The sequence below is a fragment of the Elaeis guineensis genome, chromosome 8 (assembly GCF_000442705.2).
Source record: "Elaeis guineensis isolate ETL-2024a chromosome 8, EG11, whole genome shotgun sequence".
NCBI lineage: Eukaryota > Viridiplantae > Streptophyta > Magnoliopsida > Arecales > Arecaceae > Elaeis > Elaeis guineensis.
Genome location: NC_026000.2, coordinates 126,163,948 through 126,180,657, shown reverse-complemented (window position 1 = coordinate 126,180,657; position 16,710 = coordinate 126,163,948).

Genomic DNA, 16,710 nt, shown 5'->3' with positions numbered 1-16,710 from the left:
ACCCATTGGTCGCATCTACTTTTTTATTGAAATACTTATGTTTTATCTACATCATAAGATAAAAAATTATGTTAGTTTAAATAATATTATTTATAAGTAAATAAATAACATATCACTAATGTAACTTACAAGATCATCAAACTATTTGGCAAATTTTCTCCTATGTTGATCATGGGCATCCGTATTATTCTCTCTACATAGTATACTCTTGTGCTCACTGCAAGAAGTTATAATTTTTAATTTTACATCGACATAAAAATTTTTTAAACATTAAACAGTATGGTAAGATGGTACTTACTCAATAAAATCTTCAATTTCTTCATAATTATTTAGAACATAAAAGTATGCCTTGGATAGCTAGTTCATGTCCATAAATTCATATCTCCTTGCACCAATAGGTCGAACCATTTGTTTAATATAAACAATATCATTCATTGTCACCCCTTTTACATCTGCGTTATGATCTATATGATTAAATTTGTTTCGATATTGTCAAGATACATCAAGCAGAATGTGACACACTCGGTAGTTATATATGCTTCCGCTATGGACCCTTCAGGCTTTGCTTTATTGTGCACATACTTTTTTAAGATGCACAAGAATTTGTAAATAAAAATAAATTTAAATTTTAAAAATCATTAACATCTTATAATTGATATGATAAGTACGTATAATTTTTTCAATAGATACATCCATCGATAATGATCGGTCCAGCCAAAATAGCTTTCTTTGGAAGATGAATAGCCAGATGCACCATAACAGCAAAAAATGATGGTAAAATATTTTTTCTAACTTACAAAGAATGAGTACGTTATCCTTCTCTGATCTCTCAAGTCAGTTAATCTTCAATTTTGATAATACAGTTCTCGAAAGAACACTCTTAGTTCAATCAATGCAGTTTGAACATCACCACCCAAATAGCTACGCATGACCACAAGAAGCAAATGTTACATCATCACATAGGAGTCATGACTTTTCATGCTAGAGATATTACTGTCATTGTTTCTAATACATCGCGATACGTTTGAAGCGTATGCATCAGAAAATTTTACGATTTTGAACTATCCATAGAAATTCTTTTTTCCTCACCAAACAGCGAATAACTTGCAGGTGCATAAAAATTCTCTCACCATCCAAATAAGTTTCCACATGTAGAAAAATCATTTATAGTCCATAGAATCAAAGCATGTAACTTAAAATTACTTCGACTCACAGATCATATGTCTGTACCCCATTTTTCCATAACTCCTTTAGATCATCGATTAAAGGTTGTAGATATACATCAATTTCATTACCTAGTACTTTAGATCCAGAATCAATAGTTACATAAAAATAAATGATTCTTTCATGCACTTCAAGATACATATTATATACAACTAGCATCACAGGCCACATGCTATAAAAGATACTCAGATTGCCAAAGGGATTAAATCCATCTGTCGCTAGACCAAGCCGGATATTGCGCAGGTCACTCGCAAAGTGTGAATGCTTTGCATTGAAGTCTTTTCACACTAAAAAATTGATTGGATGGCTAAGTATGTTTTTCTCCAGAACCCGCTGCTCATAATGCCATCTCATTTCTTCTGCTGTCTTTGTGGATATATATAACCTTTGAAGTCTTAGAATCAATGAAAAATATCTCAAAATCTTTTGAGGTATCTTCTTTGCTTTTATATTATCGATTTTGTATCTAGGCTCACCGCATTTCAGACATTCAGTTGCTTATTCGTTATCCTTATAAAATAATATACAATCATTTTTGCAGGCATGCATAGGAACATAGCCAAATGCTATTTTTCTCATGTATATTTTTGCTTCAGAATATGATTTCGAAAGTCTCTCTCCATTCAGAAGAGCTGCTTTAATCAATATTAAAATTTGATCAAATAACTTCTGACTCCATCGGTTCATGGTTTTAATATGAAGCAATTTTATCAAAAATTCTAACTTAAAAAATTTTGTACAATTTGGATAGAGTGGCTCTCGTGCATCCCTTACAAGCCTTACAAACTGTTTAGAAGTCCCTTCTACTTCAAGCCGATATTATGTTCATGATCAGAATTACTTTCAGATGCAGTAGTACTTATGCGTACATTTGAACAAGCACCTTGATGTAAATCATCTAACAATTCTCCTATACCACTATGTTCGACAGGTCCACCAGCATTACTATCATTTTCAGTATCGTCATCGTCGCGCACTACTTCATTCGGATTATCCTCCTCATACCATATCCAACAGGTATACTTCTTATCCATATCATATTGTAGTAGATGCTCCTCAACAAGTATTATGTAACGATATACCAAATTGGCACATCTCTTACATGGATACTTTATTCGACTAGCACTATCAGCCTTATGCCATGTAAACTCAATAAAATCTCGAATTCCTTTTCAATATTCAGGCAAAAAAATCTCTAGCATTCATCTAATTTTTGTTGATATCTATCTGACAACAAACACAAAATCATTAACAACAAAAAAAAATTCAGTGGTATTCTGGATCCTGATCTGAATTTTGGATTGAATCGCATTTCGAATTTTAGCCAAAATTCTAATTCGGATCCAGATCCAGATCACTTTATACAAAACAACACATATTAAAAAATACAGACTAAACAGTAATATAGAAAATATTTTATATTAATTTAATAAAGTAAAAATACATGATCCTATCTATTTCAAATCATTACTAACAGATATGGTCCTATCTCTTTCAGAAAAATAATAATCTCATTATTGTTATTAGTGGATATTTTGTCACATTTTTGTGAAAATTTTGACAGCATTTTTCCATGGTTCTCCAAGTATACGATGCGGATATGGTGCCTACGCATACTATTCACCATATACTCGAAGAATAATTGACAGGTAACTACTAAATATCATATAATGAAATGAAATATTAACTATTAACAATAATAATATTATTACTTTTCTAAAAAATCCAAATACGGGACATTCAAGATTCGATCTCGATGAAGATCGACTCTTGAATGAAAATCTACGGCTCAATACAATTTAACTACCATCTTTGAATATGTATTCGAAGATGAATTTCTAATTTATCAAAAAAGAATAATTTTGTATTAAAATTTTTTTATCAAAAATTTTAATAGAGTTTTTTCTAAAATAAAAATACTTTTTATATTTATAATTTCAACAGCATACAAAATAACACATAAAATAATTAAATTATAACAAGTAACAGCAATGTGCATTGTGTTAGTGAAAAAAATAATTAATCAAATAATTAAATAATTTCAACAGTAACACTAAAAAATAATATGTAATAAATATAATTAATCAAATAATTAATCAAATAATATGCATCCCCCTCCACACCGGCCCGACCCAGCCCAGCCCATCCGAACCGACCTAGCCTACCCCATCCCCATCCTTGCCGGCCCCGGTTCCGTCCATGCCGGCTCAGCCCCATCCCCGCCAACCTCAGCCCGACTCGGACCCATCCCCGCAGGCCCCAGCCCGACTCGGAACCGACCTGGCCCGGACCCGACCCGACTCGACCCGCCCCGTTGGACCGGCCCAGCCCGGCCCCGCCCCTGGACCCATCATTGGAGGCCCCAACCCGACCCGAAACTGACCTGGCCCAGACCCGACCCGACCCAACCCGGCCCTACCGGCCCCAGCCTGGCCCGACCCGATCCGACCCGACTCGGCCCGATGGACCGGCCTGGCCCTGGCCCGGCCCGACGGACCGGCCTGGCCCCGGCCCCGGTCCTGTCCTCACCGACCCGACCTGGCCTCGTCTCCACCGGCTCGGCCCCGTCTGCGCCGCCCCTACCTGGCCCACCCATCCTAGTCCCCGTCCCCATGCCGCCGGCCTCGACCCACCCATCCCCGTCCTTGTGCCCATCGGCCCCGGCCCCATCCACATCGGTTCGACCAGGCCCGACCCGGCCCACCCATCCACACCGGCCCGACCGGGCCCCGGACGGTCGGGCCCCAGCACCATCCACGTCGGCCCGACAAAAGAACAAAAAAAAACAAAGATGGATTACTGATGGCGGATGCAGGCACTGTCAGCCCGACTCCATCCCCATCGGCCCGGCCCCGTCCTCGCCGGCGTCTCCCCCATCCCTGACGGCCCACCAGTGGCCCGAGAACCCCCCCAAAAAAAACAAAGAAAGCTTATCTTATCAACGGACGTGAACATGACGGCGACGGTGATGGTGATCGAGGACGGTGACGGCGATGAACTCGACGGCCGGGAGAGGGGGTAGAGCAGAGAGGGGGATGCGGGGGGGAGCACGCGAAAGCACAGTGGGTGGGGCTTCGAAGAAGAAAATGGGTTTCAGATGGGACTTGACGGGACGCGATGTATTAGCGACAAAAATTTTCATTGCTAATAAAATTTTTGTCGCTAATAATTTAAACAAAAAAAATAATTTACGATGAAAAATTTTTTTCATCACTAATAATGTTATTGACGACGTAACCATTTTTCGTCGCTAATAGTTCTCGTCAAAAAAAAAAATTTCACTGAAAAAATTATTTTTCCTCCCCAAAAATATTATTTGCAACAAAATAATAGGTATCATCGCTAATAAATTTTTAACAACGAAAACTTTTTGTCGCTAATAGTTCTCACCAAAATATTTTTCGATAAAAAAATTTTTCCAACAAAAAAATTATTTACGATGATAAATTTTCGTCATTAATTAAATTATTAGCGACGGAAAGTCTTTTTCGTCGCTAATAATTACTAAAAAAGATATTCTCATTTTTTTAAAAAAAGTACGTTAAATTTTTTCTTTTTTTTTTTTAATGTTATGGTAATTCAAAAGGTTCTAATGGTCGACAGATATGAGGATATTTAAAAATTTTGAAGAGTAATATTAAAGCATACAGCTTGAGATCCCCAAATTTTACGTTATAGTTAAGATAGAGATGGATAGAATAAAGCAATTATAAATATAAAATTCTTTTTCCAGAATTCAATCTTACTATTCAAGAACGTCGACAGCAAAAGATAATTTTCAGATGTTGTTGTCTTTCTGGGGTAATGATGCTGTCGTCTTCTATAACATAGCTCCACCTTAATAGGCCACGCCTACTATTAACTAAAATCTTATCAGGAATAGTGTTGTTTAGTTTGGTTGCTTGTTCTGTTGTTTATGTTTAATTTAGGCATTTTTCTAGGCTTCGGAACCATGAATTAGACAAGGAACCAGATCATCAGTTTGGGATTTTTCAGGTTAAAAGTTTGATTAGATCCCTAGTATTTTAAATTGTGTATAATCAGGTGCATGTGGGTTGGATGATCCCATCTAGGCCTTGAAGTGACCAGTATGTGCTTGTGGCTTGCGACTTTGAATCCAATTAAGTATTTGTTTAGATAGTTGGGCCTAAAATTTTATGAGATGCATAAGTCAACCATCAAATATACAGAATTATAAGTTAAGCTTGGCTTATTTTACCATTGTTTAGGACTGATTTTTGAGTTCCATAATATTTTGGATCCAACCATTTAAATAGATCCTAAATTGAAATCAATTAAGTCTTTATTAAAAAATAAAAAAATTTTAATATTTTTTTAATTTTATTTTTTTATATTACTACAAATTCATCTTAATATTCTACATACTTTTCTTGTGTACATATTATTTTTTAAAAATTATTTAATATTTATTTTTATAAATATAGAAAAATTTACTATAATATATCTAAACATCTTTCAATAGAAAAACTTTTACAATTTTTAAAATTTTTAAAATTTTAAAAATATTAGTGACGAAATTTTTCGTCATTAAAAAATTCATTAGCGATGGAAATCTTTTATTCCGTTGCTAATAGTCTAGTTTTTGAAATTTTAATTTTTTTTATTTTTCAAATATTAACGATAAAAGGTATACGTCGTAAATAAGCAAAGAGTTTGCGACGGTTATTCGAATTAGCATCGCAAATAGTGGATTATTTACAATGAAAAATTTTTATCATAAATTATTTTTTATTTTTAAATTTTTAAAACAGATTTATTAACGATGGAAAAACCTTCTTCCATCGCAAATGTGCTTAATGATTTACGATGAAAATTTTTTACATCCCTAATACTATGATTTTTAAAAATTAATTTTTTTTATTTTTCACATATTAGTGATGAAAAATATTCATCGTAAATAAACAGTGATTTTTTGATGAAAAATAAAATTTTTATCATAAATAATTGATTATTTATGATGTAAAGTTTTCATCGTAAATATTTTATAATTTTATAATTTTACTTTTTTCTAATTATTTGTGACGATGATAGTTTATCGTAAATAATCAATTATTGGCGATGTAACGTTGTTATTAGTCGCAGATAGCTTACCTTTTGAATTTTTAAATTTTTTTATTTTTTACATATTAGCGATGCAAATTTTCATCGTAAATGATCAATGTTTGACGATAGAAAAATTATTTTTCATCATAAATATTTATGTTATCTACTTTGTATTTCGATTCGTCGTAAATAATCTTTAATTTTTAAATTTTTAATTTTTTTTAAATATTAACGATAAAAATTTTCGTCGTTAATGAGGCTTATTTGCGATAAAAATATTATTTTCATCATAAATAATTAAATTATTTACGATGAAAAGTTACGTCATAAATAATCTATAATATTTGATATTTTAAATTTTTTATTTCTTTCAAATATTAGTGACAAAAATTTTTAGCCGTAAATGAAGATTATTTACGACGGAAAAGTATTTTTCATCACAAAAATTTGAATTATTTACGACGAAAATAGTTTCATCTCTAATATTTAGATATTTAAATTTTAAATAATATTTTATTATTTACGATGAAAAAAATTATCGAAAATAAATGTTTATTTACGAAGAAACTCTATTTTTCATCGCTAATATTTTTTATTGGCGATGAAATAAAGAAATCATCGTAAATATTTTTTTTATCGATGAAAATTATATTATGTCGCAAATAACTTTATTTGCGACAAAAAATATCATCACAAAAAGATCATTTTCTTGTAGTGCTTCTTTTCTTTTTTCCTATGTTGTCGCTTCTGTTGCCGTCTTCCTGCATCCTACTAGGAATTCAAAAATATGGCGGAGGAGACGTGAGTCTTATTATGGCAAAGATGTTTACAATCTTATTCCTTATCTGGATACCGTGATTTTCTTTTTTATTTGGATCTTCTTTTCTTACGTGATCTCCTTTCGCATTTGAATCCTGCCAAGAATTTCAATTTTAAATTTTAGAATGAGAGAATACGAATAATTCAGAAATCAAGAGATCCTCGTGATCTTCTCTTCGATTGTGATCTTCTTTTCTGTCCGGAGCCCTCCAGCTTCGAGCTCGATTAAGATAGTTCCGAGGGATCGTTGATTGATCAGATCTAATCTGATGGCCGATCTGAAGAAGATCCAATCGGCATTGACCGGTTTGTATATTACCGAATCATTATCATCTGGCCGATTTGGAGGTGGACAATCTGGATCTTGCTGGCGTTGAAGTAGTGCGGTGAAATTCTTCTCATTGAATATTTGCTCCTTCTTGTAAATAGATCTGAGCCTTTTTCTAGCACCAATCCGTTGAAGAGAGGCATCACCTGTATAAATAGAGCTAAATTAATATCCAATTAATCACAATTTTAGAATCCCGCCCAGGACAATTATGCGTGCTTTGAGGACTATGATAGGAAATACTAAATCTTTCCATGCTCCTCTTAACTCTGCTGGAGGAACCAATGGATCGTAGAGATGACACCCTCCCAATGCCAACAAGGTTGTACTTGGATCACCAATGGCATTACCTGCTCCACCATTAAGAATAGTTGTTAATTACCAACCATTTTTGCCAACATTAAACCTAACGACGCGAAAGCCCACTATAAGATTCTCTTTATAGTACGATGGCCCACAGAGCGACCAGCACCCATCTAACTCGTTCGATCAACAATAAGAGCAAGCTAGCGTGGTCCTATTCTTTTTTTGTCAAAATATATATACCCATGAAACAATCTTCTTATTAGAGAAAATTAACCTTTCCAACTTTGGACTTCCCGGGCTCATTAATTACAAACTTACAAACCTATGTTCCAAGGTCATTGTCCCTATAACTAATCCAGGAGACAAGAGCTTGTGCCTTTACGTGCATGAAAAGTTATGCTGACATCCAATGAGAATGTTGAATCTATTTTGCGTGGCTTCTTGAAGGGTTTCAGTTTGTATGGAGATGCTGAGACGTATGTCGGAGTTGGAGGCATTCAAATATTGTCGAGGTGTATTTTGTGGTGGACTGGTCCAGGTCATTAAAAACTGGCCGTCCCGGCCGGGCCACATCAAACTCGCGTGGATCGAGACTGGATTAGTCATCAGTCTACCAGTTCCCATGGATGGATTAGTTATCAAAGGTTCAAATTAATTCGCATAGAGAAAAAGGATTAGAGTTGAATATTGTATCCTAGATGCAGGTTTTCCAATTACCCCTCTGCAAATTTTGGATTACAATCCTAGCTAGTGGGAAAACACTGTTTTTAATGTGCATTGCTTATTTGTTAATTTTATTTCTGCACCACTTTCTCAGCTGCAAAGCATTATTATAAGCCGGATAGAGCCTACATTTCCCCTTTTTTTATTATTTTTGTTAAATTAAACTATAAATATTACAGAAGTAAACAAGCAGCACAAGGCATTGACCAACAGCCGATTTGCTGACCTCCATAACTTTCACAGTTAGTGCAAAATATGGACCCAGAACTGCAGGGATGACCCGCCATCCTCCAGTTTGACATATCTCCTCCATGGCAGATTCCATCCAAGCCTATTGGCAGGGTGGCATCGGCCATTGGAGGGTAGAAATTTTGATTATATGTACCAGGGAGGTACCAGATATTCTTTCTGGTTGCACTTTGAGCAAAAATGAGGTGATCCTCCCTGTCTTCCATAGAGAAGGAAACAAGAGAGAGAGAGAGGTGGTGATCTTATCTGCCAGCAATTAGGTTTCATTCGAAATACGAATAGATGCAAATATTTGTGGTGGTCAATATATTTGGTAATTTAGCACCAGGCAAGAAGTTGAATTCGTGTCATGGTTTGGTTGCATGGGTTGGACAGTCTTGGAGGTCTGGTACTTTGATCTAAATAATTCACAAGTGCTCACAAAAAGCATTACTTTTCGCATGGCTTGAATCATGGGCCAAGCTTAGCCTTGGCTGCAAAATTCTCTTAATTATCAAGTCAGAGACTTACAAAGTCCTGACGTAGTTGGCAGCTCCGAGAAAATTAGAGAGGAGTTTTCTTAAACGGCTTGTTTTGCTGATCTGTTATCTCATTTCCTCTTAGCTACGGAACATAGAGTGTTTTTGAATGGTAAACTTGATGTAGATTGTTTTTGAATGGTAAACTTGATGACTATAGCCAATTCTAGAACATAGTTGAAATATTTTTTGGAGCATACGTATAGTTGAAACACGACTCCACCTTTCGATGATACTACTATGCTTTAAAGTTCCAATATAGACTCCAGACCAATCTAAACAAGGTGAACTCCTTGGGCTAGACTGCTCTAATTTTTGCAGAACTACCAGATGAATAAAAGAACTCAAACAAAGATTGATACATATAATTGCAAGCTTAATTCGTTTGTGATTAGAATTCAATTAGAATGAGTAGTTAAGTCAAGCTTCCATTCATTTTTTTTAACATAAAATGTTTAAGCTCTGCTTGCTTATGAATTCAGCTTCAAAATTTGTTTGATCTCACTGTTAGCAATAAATCTCATGAAAAGAGCTTGGTTAAGCAGAGAAAAGATTGAATAAAGGTTTTGATAAACTTCGGATATATTTAAATAGTATGATAAAGGATAAGAGGAATAAATTGTCTTACCTAGGATCTGGTTAGATTGGCCCATTAATTTAAGAAGTAGAGGAAGAAGATACTCGAAAGTGTGCTAGGCACTGTTTTAAGACAAATTTTTGACTCTCGTACCAATGTCACCAAGAATTTTGCTCGAAGATATGGTCAAGATACCCTTTCTTGGAGCGCGATCGTAAAGAAGATTAATAGACCTTCTTTCAACATTCAGCAAAAGACAAATGGAGAAGGAAAAAAAATGATGGAAGCAGCAGAGAATGAGAAGACAGAAAGCGATAAAAATAGAAAGGAGAAGAAGCACTATTTTTCTAATGCCCAAGAAGTTAGAACTTATGATCTCTCGTAGATTGCAAGTAGATGCTTATAAACAGTCATTTGACTGGTTGACCACAAGGGAAGTGATTGTTAAAAAGTAAAAATATCACCTCCCATCGCACATGCACGTCATGTGAGGCCAATGTGCATGCATGTGTAGTATAAAACCCACTTCCCTCCAAAGCCCAAACAAAGAGGGGCAAGAGATTTATAAATATAATGAAATAATTATTCCTTTCCAATATGGGACTAAAAATATGATAAAGGCTTTTAAGAGACTTTGGAGGGAAGAAATTTTGAGTTTCCCTCTAAAACTCTTAACACTCACCACCATCCTTGTCAAGAACCAATCCTTGATCCTTAGACCTAAAGGTACGATTTATGAGCTTGTGGATGTTGCCAAAACCACATTTAGAACTGAGTGATATATGGGCTTATCCTCCTACTCTGAGCTTGTGAGGATATATAGAATAAGATGGAGAAGAAGAGAGAAGGAAAGATTTAGAAAAAATAAGAAGTTTTCGATCTCTCTTTGCTCTAGCCAACTTCAAGGGCTTTCTAGTTTTTTTTTCAACTATCACTATAAGAAAATAGTATTTTTGCGATCGATTTTACGATCGAATTTTTTTTATTGAATTTACGACCGATCCTTGGATAAATATTAATATAGCGACCGATTTAAAATTAGTTGCCAAATTTTTTGTCGGAAGGCGTGCCAACACTTTGCGACCGATTTATTAAATATAAAAATAAATTTCTAAAAAAATATTTTTTTATATTTTTATAATCAAAAATCGATCACAAAATATTATAATTATTTATTTTTATTTTTAAATAAATTTTCTATTCATTTTTTGGTTGCAAAAAATATGTAATATGTTGTGACCGAAAAATCGATTGCAAAGTTTTTAATTTTTTAAATTATAAAAAAATTTTGCGATCAATTTTTTGGGTGCAAACTTTTTAACAATTTGCAACCAATAAATCGATGATAAAAATTTTTAATTATTTTTTAATTTAAATATATTTGTGATCAATTTTTTGGTTCTAAAATAAAAAAAAAATTATGACCAAAAAATCAATCCCAAAATTTTTGAATTATAATTTTAACCTAGAAAAAATTTTACCATCGATTTTTTAGTTGCAAATTTTTTAAAAAAGTTTGCAATTGATAAATTGATCATAAAATATTTTAATTATTTTTTTTAATTTAAATATATTTATGATCAATTTTTTGGTTTAAAATATTAAAAAATTTATGAATGAAAAATAGATCATAAAATTTTTGAGTTATTTTTTTAATCTATAAATAAGTTTGCGATCAATTTTTTGGTTACAAAATATTAAATAATTTATGATCAAAAAATCAATCATAAAATTCTTGAGTTATTTTTTTTAATCTTTAAATAGTTTGCAACTGATTTTTTGGTTGTAAATTTTTTTTAATATTTTGTAACCAAAAAATTGGTTGCAAATTTGAATTCTAAAAAAAATTAATTGATGCCTTTATTTATTCTAAATAAAATTTAATATTTAAAAATTTTTAAAAAAATTAATTTTAAATTATATTATATTTAGACATGGCCAACAGGTTGGGTCGGACTGTTCAATAAAATATCCTTCCAGGCCCAGCCCAAAGTCCAAATTTATACTGGTCGGGCCTAGCCTCGCCCGGGCCCATTTAGGCCCGTACGGGCCTGGGCCATGCTTAGCCCATTAGGCTCATTTTTTTTATTTAATATTAAATTTTTTTAAAAATATTTAACTTTTAAGGTTCATGTTTAATTTTTTAGCTTTTGATTTTGAAAAAATTAAAAAAAAAGTTTATTATTGAAATATACATATAAAAAAAATTATGAAAAAATATCTCAAAATTTTTATTGATAATTGAATTGCTTGTTGTTCAAATTATAGAGAATGCAAAGATTCAAAAAAGAATAATTAAAACAATACATCATAATTTTTGTTCATATTGAAAAATAAAACTTGATATATTTACAAATTACAATTGTTGAAATCCTGTCTCGATAACAGAGATTGTAGATTCGTTGGTAGTAGTTGTATTTGTATCATCTTCAGAACTTGTTAAATATCCGCCAATGTTTTGGAGTCGGCTCTCCGCATCTAGCCAATCCTTGAAGCAGACACACATCTATACAAATCTTTTGTTCATTCTGTTTCTCTTCTCGTCCAAGTCTCGTCCACCGACACTGAATACAGACTTTGAAGTGACAGTAGCATTGGCATGGCCAAGATGTCTCGTACCATAGTAGTAAGCACCGGAAAGATATTTTGCTGCGATTTTCACCATTGCAGTACATCAAAATTATCGAGCTGATTGGGATTGAGGGCAGTGGTGATGTCATTGATGAGGTAGAAGTTTAATTCCGATGACAGAGATGATGAAGATGAACTACCACCCGATTATCGTTGCCTGTGGACTATCCGCTGCAATATGTTGTGAAAATATATTGATCTTTTGAAATTTTTTTTATCAAAAAGTTATGTAAATTATCAAATGACCTCTTTACCCCTAAATATAGTCATTATATGGCTGTTGGAGAGGGTAAAAGTAATGTTTTCCTGAAATTTTATTGTTTAAAATTTCAAAAAAATTTTGCTCGTTATGTTACCATTATGGGCCTGGATTGGCTTGTAATGGTGCTAATCATGCCCGACCCATCATGGGTGGCCAAGTGGGGGCTGGGCTTGGCTTGGCCCGCCATGGGCAGCCCGTCGTGTCGGGTCGAGTATGGGCTGTGGGTCGGGCCGGGCCTAGTCCTTATCGGGCTCAGGCCAGAGCTCGCGAACCCCAAACCTAGCCCGACCCGAAGGAATGGGTCGGGCCAAGCCCGGACCGTTACTGTTCATTATGGGCCAAGCCAGGCCTTGCTCGCTTTGGGCCGATGCCAGGCCGCTCATGGGCGGCCCAGCCTGTTGACCACCTCTAATTATATTTAGAGACTGATTTAGCAACTAATAAATCGATTGCTAAATCTAAAGGGAAGAGAAACTGTTTCTCTTCAAAAGGCCTAAGTTGCATTTGAAAATTTTTTTATTCATCTACATGATTAAGGATTAAATCCTTACCTGATTAGCAGCAGAACCAAAGATCAAATCTTAAATAATCTGATATAAATCTTCGCAGAGGCCTGGATGTGCAGATCTTCTACTTCGCATGCACATCAGATGCCGCAAAAAAGCAGGATGAACTCTAATTTAGTTGTCTTCGCAGTCCAATCAAATGAGGGAGGAGATATACTGGTATGACATCTCACACTAGCAGGTGGGATGCCCAAGATGGATCCATGCCCAAGGGAAGAGGGACGGACACGAGGAGAGGGTCAAGGAGAAGAAGGGACCTCTCTTTCTTCTCACGCCTCTCTCTCTTTCTCTCTTCTCTCAGTCTGATTTGTTTACTATGCATCCATAGGTAGAGACCCTCTCTATTTATAGACATTTTCATGATCAAATAAGTATAGGAGTCCTAACTCAAATCTGATTTAAATTAGTCCAATACTCATGAAAGAAGGATTCCTATATGAGATACAATTGCCATCACATATGACAACCAACTTGCACCCACTCCCTCTCCCACATGGAATGTCCCAAATGAGCAAAGCTTCAGGTGTTGGTCGGCCCATAATAGAGGAGAATCCCAGTGCAAGTGAGAATACTCATATCTTATCAAAAATGGATCCGATTCGAATCTAATTTGAAGTTGGTTCAAAATAATTTCGAAAAGCTGTCAATCCCAAACTCTTTAGGACTTTTGTACCAAGTCTAACTTGAATTTTGGACTCAATTAAACTTAATTAATTTAGATCTAATCTAAAATTAATTAGTACTTAAATTCAATCTTTTATATGCTCCATGGATCATAGATCAGAAATTGTTCATCCCCAGGATCGAACCTGAACCTCATGTGTAGTGCTAGCTAGACATAGTCAACTCTTCAATCCTGTTTGACCCATAACTTAATTCTCAATTAAGTTAGCTTATATATTCAATCAAGTTAAGTACTTCCAAATTGAACATATAAACATATGCCAATTTCTTCCTACTTTCTTGACTTATGTGCGTGACTCCATAGGTTCAAACACTAAGTCGGTAGCACAGGAACCAATTCTTGCACTAATCGAAATACCATCTAGTAATAGTTCCCAACATTCAAATAGGTCAAATTATTACAAAAAAATATTTCAGAATCCATACATATGGTTACCACATAATTTATCCTTTGACCCTGAATACTCTAGGATGGTCTCAGATTAACTGTCAACCGAGATTGCTTCATCCGCATTGTATTTCAATTTTTCAAATCCATCTCATGGATTACCCTAGCCAAGACTTTGCTAAATTAAAATACAGCGATACATCAACTTCAATAATTCAGAGGAGTCAATTCCATCTTGATCTACACACAGACTTCGCAAGTACTTGACTGTACTCAGTAGCCTTTCATCACTATATTAAAAATTTAGATAGTCCGACACCAAAGCACAGTAAGTTGCTTGCAAGTCATTACGGTGATCTTAGGTCTGAAAGATACTTATATCTATGTATTTCGTGAGCAGCTCTTGACAGCAGAACACTCAGCAGGTGAGTCACTTATTTAGTGATGATGTACTCCTACATCTCATCTGTATGCCATACCAGTGTCACCAACTCTTGGTTAAGAGGACAATCAAACCATATGGCACACAACGACCTCCACTCGATAAACATCATCGTCCTGTAATGACGTATCATTTGATCGTAAATATGTTTAAGAACTATATGATAAATCTTTTTTTATCGTCATCTAGCATAGTTCTAAGAACTTCATCACAACACAAGAGTTTAAAAAAGATGTAACTTTGTGATAAAAAATATCAAAATAATTTTTATTTAATAATCAATAACTCATATACAAAGCGAAACTCAATCGTCATATGATTAGTTTTAGGACACAATTCCCAACAACTCCTATCTGAACTAAAGCCAATCGAGGCAGTATCTTATATCTATCTTCTATTTGAAATCATCGAACTCTTTGATCTCGAAAGCTTTAGTGAAGGGGTCGGCTAGGTTCTCCTTTCCGTCGATCTTCTAAAGTTCGATGTCATCACAGTTCATGATCTCTCATACCAGATGATAGCAACACAAAATATGCTTGGTGCGATAGTGCGACTTGGGTTCTTTTGCCTGAGCTATGGTACTGGAGCTATCACGGTACAGCAATACAAGGCCATCAATGGAAGGTGTAACTCCTAGCTCGCTGATGAACTTTCGCAACCATACCACCTCCTTTGCAGCATCTGATGCAGTAGTGTATTATGCTTCGCATACAGAATCGGCCATAGTACGTTGCTTGAAACTCTTCCAGCAAATAGCTCCTCCATTTAGAGTAAATACGTAACCTGACACGCTTCTGCTGTCATCACTATCTGACTGAAAATTGAAATCAGTATATCCCACAAGTTTCAGGTCAGTATCTTTATAGATAAGTCATTGATCTTTAGTATTTTTCAAATATTTAAGAATTGCTTTCGCAATCTTTCAATATTTCTCACCTAGATCAAACTAGTACCTACTCACTACTCTAGTGAATAGGTCACATCCGATCTCATACATGTCATAGCATACATGATAGATCCCACTGCTGAGGCATATGATATTCTACTCATGCGCTCTCTCTCCTCAGGAGTTGTTGGATAATCTTTCTTAGAAAGAGTAATCCCATGGTCTATCGAAAGATAGCTTTCTTAAAATTATCTATGTTGAATCACTTCAACAAGATATCGATGTACGTGGTTTGGGATAATCTAAGTAACCTTGCAAATCTATCCCTATAGATCTTCATCCCAAGGATGTAGGATGCTTCTCCTAAGTTCTTCATGGAGAACTATGATGATAACATAGCTTCATACTCTATAAAGTCGGGATGTCATTTTCTAATAACAGTATGTTATCCACATACAGCACAAGAAATATAACTACAGAATCAGAAACTCACTTGTAGATACAAAGCTCTTCTCTATTTCTAATGAAGCTATATATTTTGATTATCTTATCAAAATGCATGTTCCAACTCCTAGACGCTGCTTAAGTCCATAAATAGACCTTTTTAGCTTGCACACTTTCGATTCATCTGTGAATGTGAACCCTTCAGGTTGTATCATATACACCTCTTCTTCCAGCTCTCCATTAAGGAAAGCGGTTTTGACATCCATCTGTCAAATCTCATAATCTAGGTATGCAGTGATAGCAAGCATAATCTGGATGGACTTGAGCATTATCACATGAGAGAAATCTCGTAATAGTTAATATCATAATGCTGATGGTAATCCTTGACAACTAGATGGACTTTATAGTTCTCTACCTTTCCGTCCGCTCCTCTTTTTCTCTTAAAAATCTATTTACATCTATGAGTTTTATCCCTTCAGGTGGATCAACTAGTGTCCATACACTATTGATCTCCATAGACTCCATCTCGAATTTCATGTATCAAGCCATTTTTGGAGTCAGACCTTTGCATTGCCTCCATATAGGTGATCGGATCCTCA